The sequence below is a fragment of the Aethina tumida genome, chromosome 4 (genome assembly GCF_024364675.1).
Source record: "Aethina tumida isolate Nest 87 chromosome 4, icAetTumi1.1, whole genome shotgun sequence".
NCBI lineage: Eukaryota > Metazoa > Arthropoda > Insecta > Coleoptera > Nitidulidae > Aethina > Aethina tumida.
The window spans coordinates 23095171-23114190 of NC_065438.1; the positions used below are offsets into that span (position 1 = coordinate 23095171).

General features: G+C 29.7%; 1 protein-coding gene across 2 annotated transcripts in view; it reads left to right on the forward strand.

Moving 5' to 3' along the window:
- Window positions 1–19020, forward strand: part of LOC109598642 (neuroligin-4, X-linked-like) — a 284001-nt gene that overhangs the window by 49424 nt on the left and 215557 nt on the right. Inside the window, exon 1 of one of the 2 annotated variants that reach the window (XM_049966870.1) lies at window positions 16736–16962. The exons of the other annotated variant lie outside the window; for it this stretch is intronic. The gene's annotated coding sequence lies outside the window, so the exon portion shown is untranslated. Of the gene's footprint in view, window positions 1–16735; window positions 16963–19020 lie in introns of those variants that run through there. 2 annotated transcript variants of the gene reach the window in all.

Genomic DNA, 19020 nt, shown 5'->3' on the forward strand with positions numbered 1-19020 from the left:
GGTTGTATTTGCATGTGTCAAATAGTTTGGACCAATTTTACGAAATACCGATTGTGCTCATCAAAGTAAGAGAAAACAAATATAATTTCCGAATAGTTAAATCTATGATACAACAGCTGGTATGTTGACTTGTCACTCCGCGAACATAATACAAAACGTGTTGCCCATAGAGTTGCCGAACAATATTGGGAAACTTTGTTTAGTTTCCGAAGAAAGTAAATATTGTTACGGAAGTTTATAAAACTGCCTCTCCTTCAAATGAAAATAACGCCGGAAAATTATCTTACAATGTTAAACCACGAAATTAAGGAGAAATTTCTTAATATGTTATTAATTTAAATATTATAGAACTTTTCAAGCAAACTTTTAACGACTGTGTAAGCCTCAATTTAAAATCTAAACAACGTAAGAAAACTTTAGGTATCGGAAAAATAATTTACGTTTATTTCAATAAATTTTTTATTGTATTTTGATATTTTTTATTAAACTGTATATATTATTTGAAAACTTTTAACGCTTCCTGACTAAACTATTTATTTTTTCCTATATTGTATTTAGAACATTTTTTTTTGGGTTAAACTGCTGATTGTACAATAGGTTGAAGCTATTATTCCTGTTGGAACAATCCCTAAAATGAACTAAGTTGAGCTTTCGTAAAAGGTGTAAAAATCATTATTTTATATTTTATTTAATTATTTGCTCAGTGATAAGAAAAGAGAATTCGGTGGTAAGCTTTAAGATGCACAAAATTAAATGTATATAACGAATACTCCGCATGAAATTTGGGAGTATTAATAATGGTTCCTTATAGGATGTTTCTTGGTTAAAAATGAACTTTCTCGCATCAAAATTTGTGACTTTGCAGACATTTTAGTTAGACTATCAATCTCTCTAAACCTTTTAAATAAAATTAATAACTCAAAAATTATTGGGTTTGGGTATAGGACAGAGTATATCAATTTTATTTGCAATTACATGTAGAATTTAAAATCTAAAAATATACAGGATATGTCATTAAAAATAACAGGCTTGATGTCACTTCTGGCGAAATTAGAAAAGAGAAAAAAATGTGTCTGAAATAAATTAGAAAATTAGTTCATGTCAAATTATATTTACTATAAAAATTTCATATCATTACCTTTTTCTATTTTCCATAAACTCATATTTTCGTAATTTATAATATGATTTCTAAAATAAATACACATTTTTTAATTATTCACAATAATTAATAATTTTATAGTTTTTGTTGTTATAAAGTATCTAAGTTTTCATATATTTTTAAATAAAATATAAATATTGTTATATGTCAATTAAACGTTTTTTTTATATATTTTTAAAAAAAATTAAGAAATGTATTTTAATTATTAATATTTTCAATATATTTTTGACATTTAGATAAAATTTTAAATTGAATATCTCTTAAACTACTATATTAAGATATAATTATTATTTTTATATTTTTTGTTTTTTAGTTATGATAGATTTTTATAAATATTTCATTATGCTTAATAATTTTAACATAAATTAAATTTAATAGAGAATTATAAACATTATATGATTTCATATATTTTTTTAACAATTTAAGGAATGTAGGTTAATTATTAATATTTTCAATATATTTTTGACATTTAGATAAAATTTTAAGTTAAGTATCTCTTAAACTATACTATATTTAGATTTAATTATTATTTTTATAACAGATTTTAGAATTTTTGCTTTTTTTCTTAATTGTGTTTGATTTTTTTAGATATTTCATTATGCTTAATAACTTTAACATAAATTACATTTAATAGAGAATTATTACCTTATTATGATTTCATATATTTTTTTAACAATTTAAGAGACGTTGGTTAATTATTAAAATTTAATTTTTCTTTAATTGTTATTGATTTAACATGAATAAAATGTTATGTATATTATTTTGTCACAACAGAAATTAAATTTTGTTCAAAATAAATTAGAAAAGTAATTACTATTATAAATAATTACTATATCAATTTCAAATCAATACTTTTTTCTGTTCTCCATAAACTTATCTCTGATGATATTTTTTATACTTTTAATAATTTTAAAATTTTAAATATTTTTAACATATTGTAAGGTGTATTGATTTTTAACATTTCTTGTATTATCTTCATATTTTTATAGTTTATAAATGTGATTTCTAAAATAATTACACATTTTTTAATTATTAACAGTAATTAATAATTTTATGGTTTTTTATAATACCAAACATAATAATAAAATTTTTTTATAATAAAATATCTATTATTAAATGTCAATTAAACGTTTTTCTGATTTCAATATATTTTTGATATGTAGTTAAAATTTTAAGTAAAGTATCTCATAAACTATTATTATTTTTGTAACAGATTTAAGCATTTTTGTTTTTTTTTTCTTTTATTGTAATTTAACATAAATAAAATATAATAGAGAATTGTAAAATGCAAAAATATACAGTGTTCCATTGAAAATAACAATGTTTATATTATTTTGTGAAATCATTTAGTTAAAATTTTAAGTAAAGTATCTCATAAACTATTACTATTTTTATAACAGATTTAAGAATTTTTGTTTTTTTTTCTTAATTGTGATTGAAAAATAAAAATATGCAGTGTTCCATTCAATAAAACAATGTTGATATTATTTTCTAAAATTAGAAATTATATTTTGTTCAAAATAAATTAGAAAAATAGTTAAAGTCAAGTTGTTATTGTTGTTCAACTTTCAAAAAATACTTGTTTCTGGTCTCTAATTCTAATAAATAAGTAAAGTAAATCACTATGTGTAATAATATAAGATTTTATATAAGAATGACTTAATAAGTTGTTTTTAACTTCTGTTTTTGCACATATAGGATTAGAAACTAAAAAAAATTAAAATGTTATATTGCAAGTTCTAACTTATCCACCTTTTCTTCATGTACTTATTAATTATTTTTATCATGATTATTATCTGGTCTAGTCTTTCTGTCAACTTTCTCTAGGTATAAATTTGCTCGCAGAAAGTTGACAAAAAGTTCTCAGTATACGCAACAACAAATGCACACACCGCGCGAGAAAATGATTAAGTGTATCGAGATTTTTAATCCGCGGTCGCAATGATCGCAACCGGATCCGATTCGAGTGAGAGCGGCGCCTAATCCACGAATTTAATAACGCTCCGCCAACTTTAATTCAGTTCACTTAATAAAAAAAGTTTATATTAAAAGCAAGTATTTATGAAATTCACAGTATCCGGCCGGGCATTGTTCCCGCCCGAACATTGTGTTTCTTTGTTGTCTCCGTTGTTCGGAATTCAAAGGAGTACATGTACAGCCCGGGCCGGAGGAAATGTTTCCTACGACGCTCGAAGAAACTCGCTTAACTACAATGCCGTTAGTGGAACACCCCCACCCCACATCAGCTGCAAATTACGTTTGCCAGCCAGCCAACTTTCGGAGTCGGCGAAAAATTTCGCTTTTGATAACGAAAAAAATGCGCTAAAAGCTCTGGTTGCCGAAAAACGTTGAGAAAGTTACGGATACGTTTTCCTCCTGAATATTTTATGAGGATTAATATTAAACACTGGCGGGTGGATTAACCTTTGATGTCGGTCCCTTTTGATGTGTGCGCCTGTTTTTCCTTGCACACAACCAAGGTATAATTAAACTTGTCGTCCTACCCCCGAAAACATTCCATCTCCGGTACAATGTAATAATAAAAGAGTGTATCAATCCGGGTGCATTTTACTCCGCATTTGGCGGAATATTAAAGTTGCACGTTCAACGCATACAAATCTGTATTTGAAACGATCGAAAGGCCATTCCGGACCGGGAATCACTAGTAAAATGTAACGCCACTCTCGATTATAATCGGGAATCGATGCGGCACTTCAATAATAAAACCCCGGCTTTGATTCTCGCTTCGGCAACGCTCTTGCAAAATACATCATGGAGTTATTGTTTCGCTTTTTACATCCAATGACAAACCGTCTTTTCTTCCCCGATTAACGGAATAAACGGTAACCGAGGTCGCCGCAGACGAGCACAAAAGGGGTAGAAATCAATCGGGGCCGCGTCATTTGTAGATGTAAACAAAAGTCGATTCTTCCAGGTAATTTGAATGGCGCAACGGGATAAACGGGCACCGCGACAGGGACACGGCACCAGAATGACAATTAGGTCAGTCCGAGGGATTTGCATGAAAATGGCCTGCGGCGTTAAAACGAATAAAAGAATCGGCGGCGGCGATTTTTGTGTGGGGGTCCCCTCCGTACTTTTTTTTACTATATTAAATTTTCGCGGCCGGGACCCGCCGTCCTGTTTTGCATTTTCGTTTGTGGCGGATGCATGTTCGGCTCGGGGGCTGTTAATTTGAAATTACAATGTCATATTTTCGGTTGCGGATGAAATATGGCGGTTGTTTTTAAGGACGCACAATTAAGTCCCGTGTTTAAATTCGACGACGAGAAAAAAACGAAATGAGATTTTTTAATTTTAGGTGGTTTCGAGGTTTTTTTAGGGGTCGCTGAATGTTTCGAATTAAAGCAACTATTATTTTTTATTAAAAAACAAAAACTGTACAATATGGCTGAAATTTACAAAGAGTTTTAAAGTTTTATGAAAAAATATCATAAATTACATCCACCCGTAACAACTATACTCATGACCAGAAACAATTATTAGTCGAAAAAGCTTCAAAATGTTAAATGAAAAGTTCTATCTCATCCACCGTATAGTCCAAATATTTCTTCATCTGTCCCTGAATTTCTGAAAAAATGATTGTTTTAAAGTTAAAATTTAAGAACGTAAATTGAAGTAAAACTTAAGAACGGAAGTTGAAATAATTATTTATAATACTTTTTTGGTATTTAAATATAATATTATTTAATAAAAGTTTACTCCATAAATTAATTATTTGTCACGTCCCGCTTTAAAACTTTATTTACATTTTATTTTGCGCAATTTCCATTAAACCCTCAATAAATTCTTAATCGAAAAACTATTGAACCATTCGCAAAAAGTGCAGTGAAAATTAAACCCCCATTCTGTTGCAAGTAGGCGAATCTGATCCACTTTAATGGGTATCGTATAACTGCGATTATCATATTAAAAAACTATTAACTTTCTAAAACACCGCACCGATTTTCAGCCTCGAAATCAATAGCTTTCAGCGTGTTCAATTTCATGCCGCCTGAATATTTAACACGGGTCCCGGATTTTTTTTCACCCCGGGCCTTCCCTTCTTTGCTACACTATTAAGCAGGATTCTCAAGTTTTTCTTCGCTCACACATGCACAAAATCCGGATCAATTATTCGTTTAAAAGTTCCAGGTCCTGGTAAAACTTGAAAGTGAGATCTCCTGCAATTACACTGTGCCTTTTGAAGTGGGTAAATGAATTTAAAAATATTTTCAATGTGTTTTATTTTATCTAGACCGTCAATATGTTAAATTTATTTTACTTTTTATGTACACTGTTCCAAAAAATTAATAATAATTGGTTGGTTTTCTGAAAAAGGGAAAAATGAACGTATACACTCTTTATATATTTATTTAATAAGAGGTTTTTATTTAAAATTGTAACAAAAAATCTTACAAATTTGATGTTTATAAAAAATAAAAATTTATTATGGGGTATTTCCATCTCTTATTTCTGGTAGATAAAATGGGACAGTTTCATCATCCAAGATTGGTGCAGATATTAGAATCACTAAAAGTCTGTCTACCATTAGAAGAAGGTTGTGCGAAATTGGTCTTAGAGCCAGAAGACGTTTTCAACACCTTCTATTAACCAGGAAACATGGGGTGGTTGGTCATATTAGTTTTATTGTTGATTTCAAGGCTTTGTTGCTCATTTAATTTATATTGAGTATTTAATTGTTTTGTTAAAACTCATTTTAAAAATATACTTGTTACAATACATTGGAATTCTCATTTTTGTATAGCGTCGATTAAAATTTAACCGGGCAAAAAGAAGTAATTTGGAACAGTTGATTGAACAATGTTCAATCCCACTGTAATGGTTTTAGTAACTAATACGCGGGAGCATACAAATCGCCAGTTACAAATGATTGGGTTGATAATGCATACGGGATTACTATTCAACAATTATTCATGATACTGTTAAGGCTCTACAATTTTGTAATTATTGCTTAATACATAAGTTATTGGTTGTTGTGTAAATAAGGCCGTAAGCTAATTATTTGTTCACGTGGAACTGTAATTACCTCAAAACCTAAAACTATTATGCCACTAAAATTACAAAGCTTCCAATAAAATCATTTTAATGAAATACATTCATTTGATAAATTAAACTCAAATTTCATTGTGATTAATTAATACTGACGTTTTAATACATTTTTCCATGCTTATTAAATTATAATTCTAAATAGAAATACCACATAGTTTTCAGCTATTTAACAAAACGTAACAATAAACCCCAAAATTCATTATTCGATTAACCTTTGAGGTATAAAGGGCCAAAATAATACACACATGCTCCTGAAGTATTTGTATTCAAACGCAATCATTAATCATTAACGTTCTGCGAACAGTAAACCGAATTATAAATAGTTTTCAGCCGCAACATTGTAAATATGTATCGAATACGAAACTTATTTTCACCATTAATCCCAACAGCAATCGCGTGAGTGTCTGTTTTTATTTGTTTATCATTCGCGGGGGAAAACGAAACATATTGACCGACACGATTTAATAATCCCCATTGTCCCCTCAGTTGTCGACTCGCAGTAATTTGTAAATTCACGTCCCCCCCTGAAACTTTCGCATATTAAGACGTTTCAGTCGGTCGTTACGTAATATTAGTATTGAATTGAAAACTCCCCCGCGATCATTAATTCCGGTTCCCGGTTCCCACAGCACCGGGGACTGATCTTATTATACTTCACCTGCTTTCTGTCGCCGCCCTCAAAGGCTCACATAAACACCGAATATGAAATGCTTTTTATTTTTTTTTAATGGCGTTAATTAATTGGCCACCGAATCAATGCGGCGGATGATTGGGCAGGAACGCAGGTAATAAACCACGCACACCTATAAAGCAATTAACAAGTTATAGGCTAATGATAAATACCCATATTAATTAATGATCTGGTGGTCCCTTGTTTTCAAGATACATTGAGATTAATGGCATCGGTACATTACGTGGGCTGCTCGATAACTAATGGACAGGAGTAATGCGCCGTGGCTCTGGAACTTATTACCGTTCGGCCAGTTTTCCACTGAAATATTAAAGTTGCAGTCAAATTATTTTGCGGACCGAATCCACGCCGATTCATAAATCACCGTTCCTAATGGACTTAACACACACACACGTACGTACATCCGGCCTGATTAATTCGAAATCGATGGACGGTTATCTTTGCATTACTTTAGTGTTAATACACTCCCGCCGGCGGGGGAAAAGATCGGGGTGAGGGTTGTAAATTTGGCTGGCGTTCCTAAATCGTCTGCGCATAATGTTAATTGAAATGGGTGCTAACCTGGAACTGTACACTCACTAAAATTGAATCAGCGAGCTTCGCCCTTTTGATTCAACGGTGAACGAGTATGTGCTCCGTCTTTTGATAGTTGATATATTCCATTTCAGATAGTCCTGGTCATGATTTTATTAGTTTTGAAGGAACATGAATAATTTCAATGGGCTATTTTTTACTGAAAACCTACCACCTTCACAAAATCTAATATTTATGATTATGGGGCCGAATCCTGCCTTTAGAAATCAGAGGACTGCACGTTATTTAAATGATTCAGCTTATGTACAATCGCTGGAGATACATTGTATCACATTACATCTGAATATTTAAGGTCAACTCAGGAAGATAAGAATAATTAATAGTATTCGTAATAAACTACGATCAATAGTCTGATCGTCATTTTTAAATTTTAAAATTGTTGTAATTGTCTGATATTGGATTTTTCCTAGTCACTGTGAAAGATGAGTTTTAGTTATACTTTTAATGATGCAAGTATGAAACACTAATTCTGATTAATTTTCCTATATAATCTCCTTTGAAAATTTTTCTCACTTTCCCCTCTTCTTTCATTTAATGCACCATTTGTATATTTTATCTAAATGATTTTGAAATCTTCTATAGATGGTACATCTAAATCTATGAATTCTATTGTATCATTTATTTACAATTTATGAATTAACAATGATGCTTCGAAAGATTACTGCTTGATTTTCTCTCCCTTTAGCTTTGTCTTCTATTTAATGCACTTTATGGATGTTTTATCTAGATGATTCCATTTCATTCCATGTAATGGACTATTTGTATATTTTATCTAGTTGATTTTGGAATCTTCTGTAGATAGTATATATAAATCTATAAGCGACTTCTATTTCTATATTATTTCTTTACAATTCACAAATTAACAATTATACTTCGAAAGACTACTTCCTAATTTTTTCTGCCTTTAGCTTTATCTTCTATGTAAAGAACCATTTGGATATTTTATCTAGATGATTTTTAGAATCTTCTGTAGATAGTGCATCTAAATCTATGAGTAACTTCTATTACTGTACCATTTTCTTATAATTTACAAATTAACAATACTGCTTTAAAAGACTATTGCCTGATTTTCTCTCCCAATTAAATTTATCTTCCATATAATGCACCATTTGGTTATTTTATCTAGATGATATTGGAGTCGTCTGCACATAGTACATCTAAATCTATGAGAAACTTCTATTACTGTACCTTATCTTTACAATTTACAAATTAACAATTAGGCTTCGAAAGACTACTTCTTAATTTTTTTCTTCCTTTAGCTTTATCTTCCATTTAGTGCACCATTTGGATATTTTATCTAGATGATTTTGGAATCTTTTGCACATAGAATATCTAAAACTATGAGTAACTTCTATTTCTGTACCATTTCTTTACAATTCCCAAATTAACAATTATGCTTCGAAAGACTACTTCCTAATTTTTTCTCCCTTTAGCTTTATCTTCCATGTAAAGAACCATTTGGATATTTTATCTAGATGATTTTTAGAATCTTCTGTAGATAGTGCATCTAAATCTACGAGTAACTTCTATTACTGTACCATTTTCTTATAATTTACAAATTAACAATAATGCTTCGAAAGACTATTGCCTGATTATCTCTCCCAATTAGATTTATCTTCCATATAATGCACCATTTGGTTATTTTATCTAGATGATATTGGAGTCGTCTGCACATAGTACATCTAAATCTATGAGTAACTTCTATTACTGTACCTTATCTTTACAATTTACAAATTAAAAATTATGCTTCGAAAGACTACTTCCTATTTTTTTTCTCCCTTTAGCTTCATCTTCCATTTAATGCACCATTTGAATATTTGATCTAGATGATTTTTGGAATTTCTATTACTGCACCATTTTTTTACAATGACATTGCCATCATTACTTTGGTTCTTCTGTGATTTTTATTTAATAATAAATAAAACTTGAAACAAAATCATGACCAAACGGAATAAACCAGCACCAACGAGAAAACAATAATAGAGTTATGAAATAAAAGAGAGTAGTTCTTTTGGGTTGCTCCAGACTTAAAAATAGGTCCAAGTCATTGTAAATTTCAGCGGCCGCTCCATTATTGTCTACAATACCTTCACACACATAAAAATTAATCTGGCGTTATCCGGGAGCTCCATGAAATTCCTGTGGAAGTCGTGATGGGAATGTTGGAAAGTTTCGCCGTCTAGACTGGTGTCATATATCATCGTTAGTTTTTTTTTATCTTCTTGTGTTGCGCCAGCGTCGCAGATACAGAGACACGTTTTAATCAAATTTTCCTTCGGTAAATTGATACTAATTGCCGTAAGCTCGGATTAACTTGAATAATTGGTAAGGACGGCGATCAATTACCCGACAGATTGGCTCGAGTCTTCTAACAATTCCTCCAACGTGTTTTTAGACACCTACAACCGATGTGACAAACAATCGTAAATGTTTGACGAATTATCTAATTAAATAAACCCGACAAACTGGATATTTGATCTATTAGCTTAACAATTTATGCGGCCAGACACGTGTAATATTTCACGAAATCATAGAACAATATTTATGGATTCCTAATGCCCGATGCGGAGAAAAGGCCGGGGACCCTTTCAAACGAAATCTGATCTGATAATTCCATCCGAGTTTTCACTTCATTTGGACCGAAGAAATCCTTAACAAAAGATTGAACCGGTCCTTTTGTGGACGTGGAGAAAGTAAAACAATATTTTGTAAATTCCCGGCGTGCGTTCCCTTTCGATTCCCATCACTCCGGTACATTTGCCCTTGTCGAGAGGGTCTCGGAACACACACACTCACACGCACGCCCCCCATCAATAACCTTTTATGTCCAGTCTGTCGCACAATCTCTAATGTTCCTACTAACTTTTAAAGCGACCATATTTTTTTCCCGGATCCGTCCGCAAATCCTCCAAACTCGCCATCTTCATTTCCACACAAACAAAATATACATTTGTTTTTGGGGCGAGGTAACTTCGTTTCCACGAACAGAAATCTTTCTTTCTTTGGTTAGGTAATGTGAGAGTTTTATTGGTGCCAGTTCCACAATGGACATTAATACAGACAAATTTAATAAAGTCATTTATTCAACGGCTCAAACAAGTTGAAGGTTATTGAAAATCGAAACGTCCACAAAGGGGAACGTTAGAAAACACCTGTCCAACCTCCATCACTGCAATTGACAACTGTTTGTCAAACCAATTTATTTCCGGCAATTCAAAAGCTTTTCCACCTTCAATTAATGCAAGTTTTTAATAAATTTTATCAACGGATTAATGTGTTACAAACAGAAACTGACAGAAGGGAGACCGACGTCTTTTGTGTCGGACCCCGGACTATTTTTGGCTAAAAAATAAGGCCGGAATATTTTACGGGACGGCATTCCGGATAATTTTATATTCGCTGCCATAAAAAATGCGCCACTCATGCGACTTTCCCCCTCGGTCCTACGTCGTGTTAACATTGATCCAGCATCTTTCCTCTTTGATTCCGTGGATTTATCCACATAGGTGGGATGGGTGGAACCTAAATTGTTGGTTTAAGTTCAATTTCTTTCGACAAGCTCGACTTTCCGGACAGCGAAAAAAACACATTAAGTTTTTTCGCCACGAAAACACATTAGGAAAATTATCCGTTGCGAAACACCCACGATATATAAATGTAACATAAACGCGTGCCCGTTTTATTAGCCGTCATTTTCCCGTACATCAAAAACACACGCACCCACACACAAAAGGCGACAAAAAAGCCGTATGCGGATGGAGAACAAAAAAAAAATCGTTCACCTTTCGGTTCGACGGCGGAATCCATATCGATATCTGGCAATAATCCGGTCGACCTTCGCACGACCGGAGCCGGTATTCAATCGTCACGGAGTTTCTTGCCTGGACGTGCGTCACGTTTTTTTCTCCTCTCTCGAGATCCGCAGGAGCATCAAGCGATCGATGCACGATGTTCATGAATTTTTAAGCAAAATTAAATTTCAGTCATATGGTTTAAACCATTTTTTATTATTTTTGTAAAAGTATGTGTTGTTTACGAAGTTCTCTTTCCCCTCATTAGAATTATTAAAATACTCTGAATGCAATTTATTGTATAACGTAAACAAGTTAATTTAGTTACAAAGTAGTTTTAAATGAATTAGCTACAAAGTAAAATTATACACATCTGTTACAAATAAATATTTAATTTTGCAATTACATAACATTAAATTATGTTTATAATTTATAATATTTATTATAAAATATTTCGTACCTAAATTCCAATTTTATGTTTTAAATATTTAATACTCTTCAATTTATATTAATTATTGGCGTAAATAATTCAAATTGCCACAACAAAAGGAACGTTGCCCAGGCCATTTCGGTCGAAGGAGATTTAAAATTTAAATCAGAAATCATCGGTCTATGTAAACGCGCCGATTCGTCCCGGAATCGAGAGGACTATTCCGTGAAATCCATAAAATAAAACAACCACTTGCAACCGAACGAAACGAGACAACATTAAATTCTGTTGTCATTTGTTTACCTTTGAAGCCGCATCCAAATAAAGCCTGAATAATGCAATGCAATCTTGAACGACGATTAACCAGTTAAAAAGTGCCAACACAAAAGATAATAAAACTTAATTTAAGTCCGTCCCTTAATACGAATAAACATCCGGACCGGCACCCGTTGCGGGGGAGGGTGGGGGCAATTAATTTAAAAAATCCTACAATCTGACAAGGTAATAGTCTTGAGAAATGTATATGGCAAAACAATTTACATTTATCTCTCACAATACTTTCGGATTACTTTTGTAATTTGCGCGAGGGCACGTCCGAGTTGGTCCGTTAAAAATTATCCAATCAAAATTTAATCAGCGCCCGGCATCGTTAGTCTCGACGACGGGGAAAAAGTCGTAAACTTCAATTAAGACGGGGCCCTTTTTTCACGTTCAAGTGCGCCCAAAAAATAAAAACGCCTGCGAATTATTTATTAAAAAGAAAACGGAAGTACGTAAATATCCTAAGCGGGAATTAATTGGGGTGCTCAATTTGGCTTGGGACACGATGTTATGTTATGTTTTTTAATTAATAACAAAAATGTACTCTGGGCGCAAATATGTCCATGGCTGGTGTATAGGCCGACCCTGTCCGACACCGGTATGCTCCAGGTCCTGGTGGTTTCCTCGGAGATGGTGCCCACCTTCTTGTGGGTGGTCTCACTCTCTAGGTCCTGACGACCTCGTCGGAGATGGTATCTACCCCCTCGATGGTAGGTTACTTTCTTGTTCTCCAGGTCCTGGCGTGGGTATCCACGTCGGAGATGATGTCCACCAGGTTCTCTGAACAACAGATAAATAAAGAATGAACCAAATAAAATCTATTCAAATCCACAAAATGAGTTTTTTTTTAAATAAAAATTTTACAATTGCTATTTAATATAAAAGGTAAAATATTCTAATAAAATTACTGTTCAAAATAAAACAGTTTGAAAATACTTTTAAATCTATTTAATTTGGAAAATCCAAATTATCCGTTCAAAAAAACTCTTCGACTAACAACCTCCAAAGTCTAGTCTTTTGTCTTTTTGTTGGACGAATGCACACATCAAGTTTTGTTAAAATTGGACCACTATTATACGTTATGTGGCAAAAAAAACTTTAATTTAATATTGTAATACTTCTAGAGCATAAAAACGGGCTTCGTGTTGTGTATTTTCAAGATAAAAAAAAGTTTCAATACGCCGATATTAGGGCAAAATATTTATTCGTTCTGGTCCCACTAGATTTACACGTACCGGCTTTTTGCCTAATCTTTTTCGCTGTTCGTTTCTTATCCTATTGATGCGAAGCGAGGCGAACTTCCCCCTTGTTTTTTATTAAACATCCGCCAGCGAAACTTTCCAACATTAACATTCTTCATCCCATTCCCGACGTTTAGACACCGTGAACACTACACACACACACTTTTAATTAAATTATGATAATCCGGGTGATTAAAACAAGAGAAAAAATAAAAAGGAAAAAGTAACTAGTGTGCACAGTGCATTAGTTTTGCGAGAAATCCGTTAGACAAACGTCTTCATTTTAAGACCGTTTCGGGGCAAAGTTTTAATTCCCCGTCTTGATTAAACTCCGTGTGCATGTATGCACAAAGCTTGTTCGTCTGTCGGTGCACAATCCAAACGTGATCCTCCCCGTCTACTAATCTTGCTTTCAGCGCCACTCATAAACCCCATCAACTACGGGATAATTTATTATTTACACGACGACTGGAATTCATCGAGATCGTGCTAGATTGTCCGTCGTCATTCGGCGGGTAATTAATTATTACCATTGAGCAGTTTCTTGGGGTCCGATAAATATTAGAGGGGGGCGACCGGATCTGTTGAGTACACACGTTAAACTGCGGGACATCAAATAAAAAGGGCGTTTAGCGGAGATTTGCGAGGTGATAAATGACCGGTTTAAATTGATTTAGGCTTTGTACACGCGACGCTGGACCGGGACAATATATTTTTAATTATATGGGCGGATTATAAAGTTACTTTGATTTTTTCAAAAGCGGATTTGGTTAAGCGCGAAATGATTATGATTGCTCGTCGATTCGAAGCGGAAAAAAAGTTGAAATGGGGCATAAAGGGAAAATCTAGTCAAAGTGTCGTTATGGGGATTATGATACTGGCAACCACCATAAAAAAATTCGATGTACATTGTGTTATTTTGAGCACAGTTATTTCTGATAAAAGTGAATTGTAAAAATTATTCGATAAGACTCAATACTGGCAATCATATGTTTATTTGATAAAAATCTTAAAATTAATTAATCATTAAAATAATAACAAAAATATTTGTTAGTTAACAAATCATTTGTTTATTTGAAAATATATTAAAAATGTCAAAAATAATAAATCAGTGAATATAATATTTTAAATAATAAATCTATTTATTAAAAATTAATTAACCGCCAACAACAAAAATATAAATAAATATAAACGCCTTATTATTAATAATCAAAATTAAAATTTAATTTTTTATAAATAGGAATAAAATTATTTTACTTATTATATTACATACGTAATAATGATTTATTTGAAAACTCTCTTCGAATACTATATATAAATATAAAAAATACTAAATCAATCCAAATGACAAATATTAATAGTATGTAAATATAATTAAAAAAAAATTTCAACTTCACTTCAAATTTTTTAATTGTGAAGAATTTCATTAAATAAATTTATAATCTGACTGGTAATTAATAAATTAGTATAAAAAATTTAAAAAATAATTAACCTAGTAAGTATTAAATGACGAATACATTCATATACAAATAATTATAAAAAAATAATTAATTAGCAACAACGTAAATAAAAATAAATAAAATATAGTCGTCTTATAATAAATATTTATTTATTATAAATATGAATAAAAATATTTTTTATAGTATTTTTAATTAAATTTATATTGTATAATATTATTAAAAAGTGAGTGAAATTGTTTATTTAATTATGAAAAATTTAATTAAATGCATTTATAATCTGATTGATAATTATTAAATTAATATAAAAAATCAATGGAAATAGTCAATATCTGATGATGAGTAAATTCATTTATAAATAAATAATTATAAAAAATTAATTAATTAGCAACAGGGTAAATAAAAAAAAATAAAATATATTAATCTTATAAAATCTTATCTTATAAAAATTTATAATCAAAATTAATATTGACTTTATACATAATATGAATAAAAATATATTTCTTCTTATTTGTATTTTTAATTAAATTTATATTGTATAATATTATGAAAAAGTGAGTAAAATATTTTGTTCATTTAATTATGAAAAATTTGATTAAATACATTTAAAATCTGATTAATAATTATTAAATTAACATAAAAAATATAAAAAATTAATAGAAATAGTAAATATTAGATAATGAGTAAATTAATTTACAAATAATTACAAAAAAAAAAATAATTAATTAGCAACAATTAAATAAAAATAAATAAAAAATAGTAATCTGATAATAAATATTTATAGTCAAAATTAATATTGACTTTATTGATAATATGGATAAAAATATTTTTCTTCTTATTTGTATTTTTAATTAAGTTTATATTGGTTAATGTTATGAAAAATTGAGTGAAATATTTTATTTATATCATTGTGAAAAATTTAATTAAATAAATTTATTCATTTATTTGTGAAACATTTAAATAAATTAACTTATAATCTCTGGTAATTAATAAATCATTTTTTTAAGTTTACTTTAAAAATATTAAAAAATATGTAAGAGTAACAAATATTAAATAAAGAATGAATTTATATAAAAATATGTATCAAAATTGTCAATAATAAAATAAAATATAGTCATTTTATAATAAATATTAATACTCAAAATATTACATTGTAAATGAAAAGTTGATTAATTTTGACTTTTGGTAATTAACAAATTTGCATATTAACCAATAATTTATTGGAAAAATCTCCTAATGTTTACTCAAAATATTACATTGTAAATATAAATGAAAAGTTGATTAATTTCGACTTTTGGTAATTAACAAATTTACATATTAACCAATAATTTATTTGAAAAATGTCCTAATAATAATAATAATTTATTTTAAATATGAAAAAAATATTTAATTTAACAACTTTAATTAAATTTGTATTGTACATATATATATATATATATATATATATATATATATATATATATATTACAGAATTGTGTAATTGTGGATTCAAATTTATTCTACCATGAATAATTTAATTAAACGAATTTATATCTGATTTGTAATTAATGAATTTTAAAGTTTACATAAAAATATCAAAAATAATAAATCAGTAAAATAAAAATCCATTCACACATAATCATAAAAAAACTAATTAATGGATAACACTTCCTAAAATTAATAAACAAAATATAGTTGTATAAAAAATATTATTATATTTTTTTAGATTCGACAATATTGGTGAAAAAATTAATATATATTTTTTAATGGCTAAAATGAGTTTAACATTGAGGCAATAATGTTTAAAACCATATGACGTGAAAAATAAATTTTTATTATACAGTAAAAATTAATTGGTCCATTGTTCTGTTTATAACACAAACAAGCCCTCTGTATAAATAACACGAACCGTATTTTTACAAGCACAAAAATAAATTATTTACGACACAAAAGAACAATTAACCTGAATATTTATCGCAGTACATTGTAACCGATTGAAATGCAAATCGATGAGTGATGATAAACTTTTATGAATCAATCGACAGTCAATCAAGTGCAGAGATTATTAACTGTCATCGATTAAACCGGGCGGGACACCCTCGAACAAAACTACAACATTAAGGATTAAATGATGAATTCCGGAATCGACATTAACCAATCGTATTGTCCCGTGCATATACGGAACTCGTTTGGGGAAATAACTGGTCTTGTCAGGTTAATTATGAGGTATGTATACTATCAAGTTTTAACGTCGGATTGTATGACACAAATTGCAGGCGATTAGAATTAATAACTTTCAATGAGCCCAAAACAGTTATCCCAATCATTGTGCATAATTGATTAGTTTGGAAAGTTTTAATTAATGAATTTGTCAACGGAACGATTGACTCGGATGATGCGAAGATTAACTCCGGACAGTGCCGGCTTTTATTTACCTTAATTACCGGATTATTGTAGCGCATTTGATTTGAAATATTCATTTTCGGGCGCGCGTTTAAACGTGGCCCGGATTTTTGTGACAATCAAACTTTCGACGCCCGACGTTGAGGAACAATCAACCGGAATATCGGCATTATTGATTTATTAAAAAAATGCACCCATATTCGGGCCAGATAATCTGTCATTCAGAGACTAACGGAATTTGGCGGAGGCACAGATATGAGAGCCCGTTAAATATTTTATGAAGGGCGTCGGAAACCCTTCGCCGCCTCCAAAATGGCTTATGTGCCGGCTAATGTTCACACGCAGCTTGATTTTCATACTTTGACGCCGCACATTTTTACCGGTCTTAATTAAGAGTTAATAATTTAAGTAAAAACCCGACGACCGACGAGATCCCGAGGGGCGGTTAAGCAAACATGCTTTACAACAGGGGGGCCGGTGAGGTAAATAATGTTTTCGTGTCGGTGGGACGGATCGAAACGGGGTTATCGAGAGCGGAACATTAAAATTGCGGGTTCTGTTTCATTCGATTTCAATTAAATAACGCGAAAGCGCGGTCCGGATTGTTTTGTTTGTTTTACGAATGTTTGGCCAATTAAAATGCAGTTACTCAATCGTTTAAATTATTTCATGGGTACGTGCATAATTAATTTGGGCAAATAAAATAAATGTAAAAGTTGCCTGCAGATTTATATTTTATAATTTTCGTTTGTATTTTTACTATTTGCTTAATATGCTTTCAGTTAATCAAATAAATATAAATAAAATATGCGCATAATATTTATGAATGCACACAAACGGAATATTGAGGAAAATTGCTTTTAGTTATAGTACAAAAAGAAATGTAAAGCAAACTATTATTAAAAAGTTATTTTAAAATATTTGTATTTTATTATTAAATTTATGTAAAATCATCCCATGTAAATTTGAAATTTACTTTTTTGTCTATTGTAATTAATAAAATAATAATGTTAGTAAAAAATAAATAATTACAAAGATAGTAATAATTACAATGATAGTAAGTCAATAATTAATTTAAAGGAAAATAATCATAAGATTAAATTTATTAATCTTTTTATAAAAAAATATTGATTTTCATCATTTATATGAAAACTGTCCAAAATCATCATAAAATAATTAATTACTAACATCCATAAATATTATAATTAATATTGAATTTATTATAATTGAATAAAAATATGTATTTGTCATTTTTCCTTGTATATGTATTAAATTTAGTATTTTAATTAATATATATAATATATATAAGATTAATTATTTAAATTTGTAATCTGATAGATAATTCATAAATTTGCACATAAATCGCTAACTTATTTAAAAACTTCCTAAAGTTTTATATAAAAATCGAAAATAAATAAATTATCAAAAATTGCAAATATTAAATAAAATTTATAAATAATTATTAAAAGATAATACAACTAAGTATATAAAATCTGGTCGTTTTATAATAAATAGATTAATCAAAATTAATACTGAATTTATTATAAATACGAATATATTTTATTTTTATTTTTAATTATATTTATTTTGTAAATAAATTTATTTATTCAATCATGTAATACATAAATCAAATCAGTAACAAATATTAAATAAAATAAGTTTATTTATAAAATAAATATTCATCAAAATCTAATTAATTGCGATCAACAAGGTAAACGAGTAAATAAATAAAATATAGTCATTTTATAATAGGTACATCGTAATAATATTAAATTTATTATAAATATGAATAAAAATATATTTTTCTCCTTGATTTTTTTATTTTTAATTAATTTTTCACTAAAATAATAAATCAATAAAAATTAGAAATATTAAATAAAA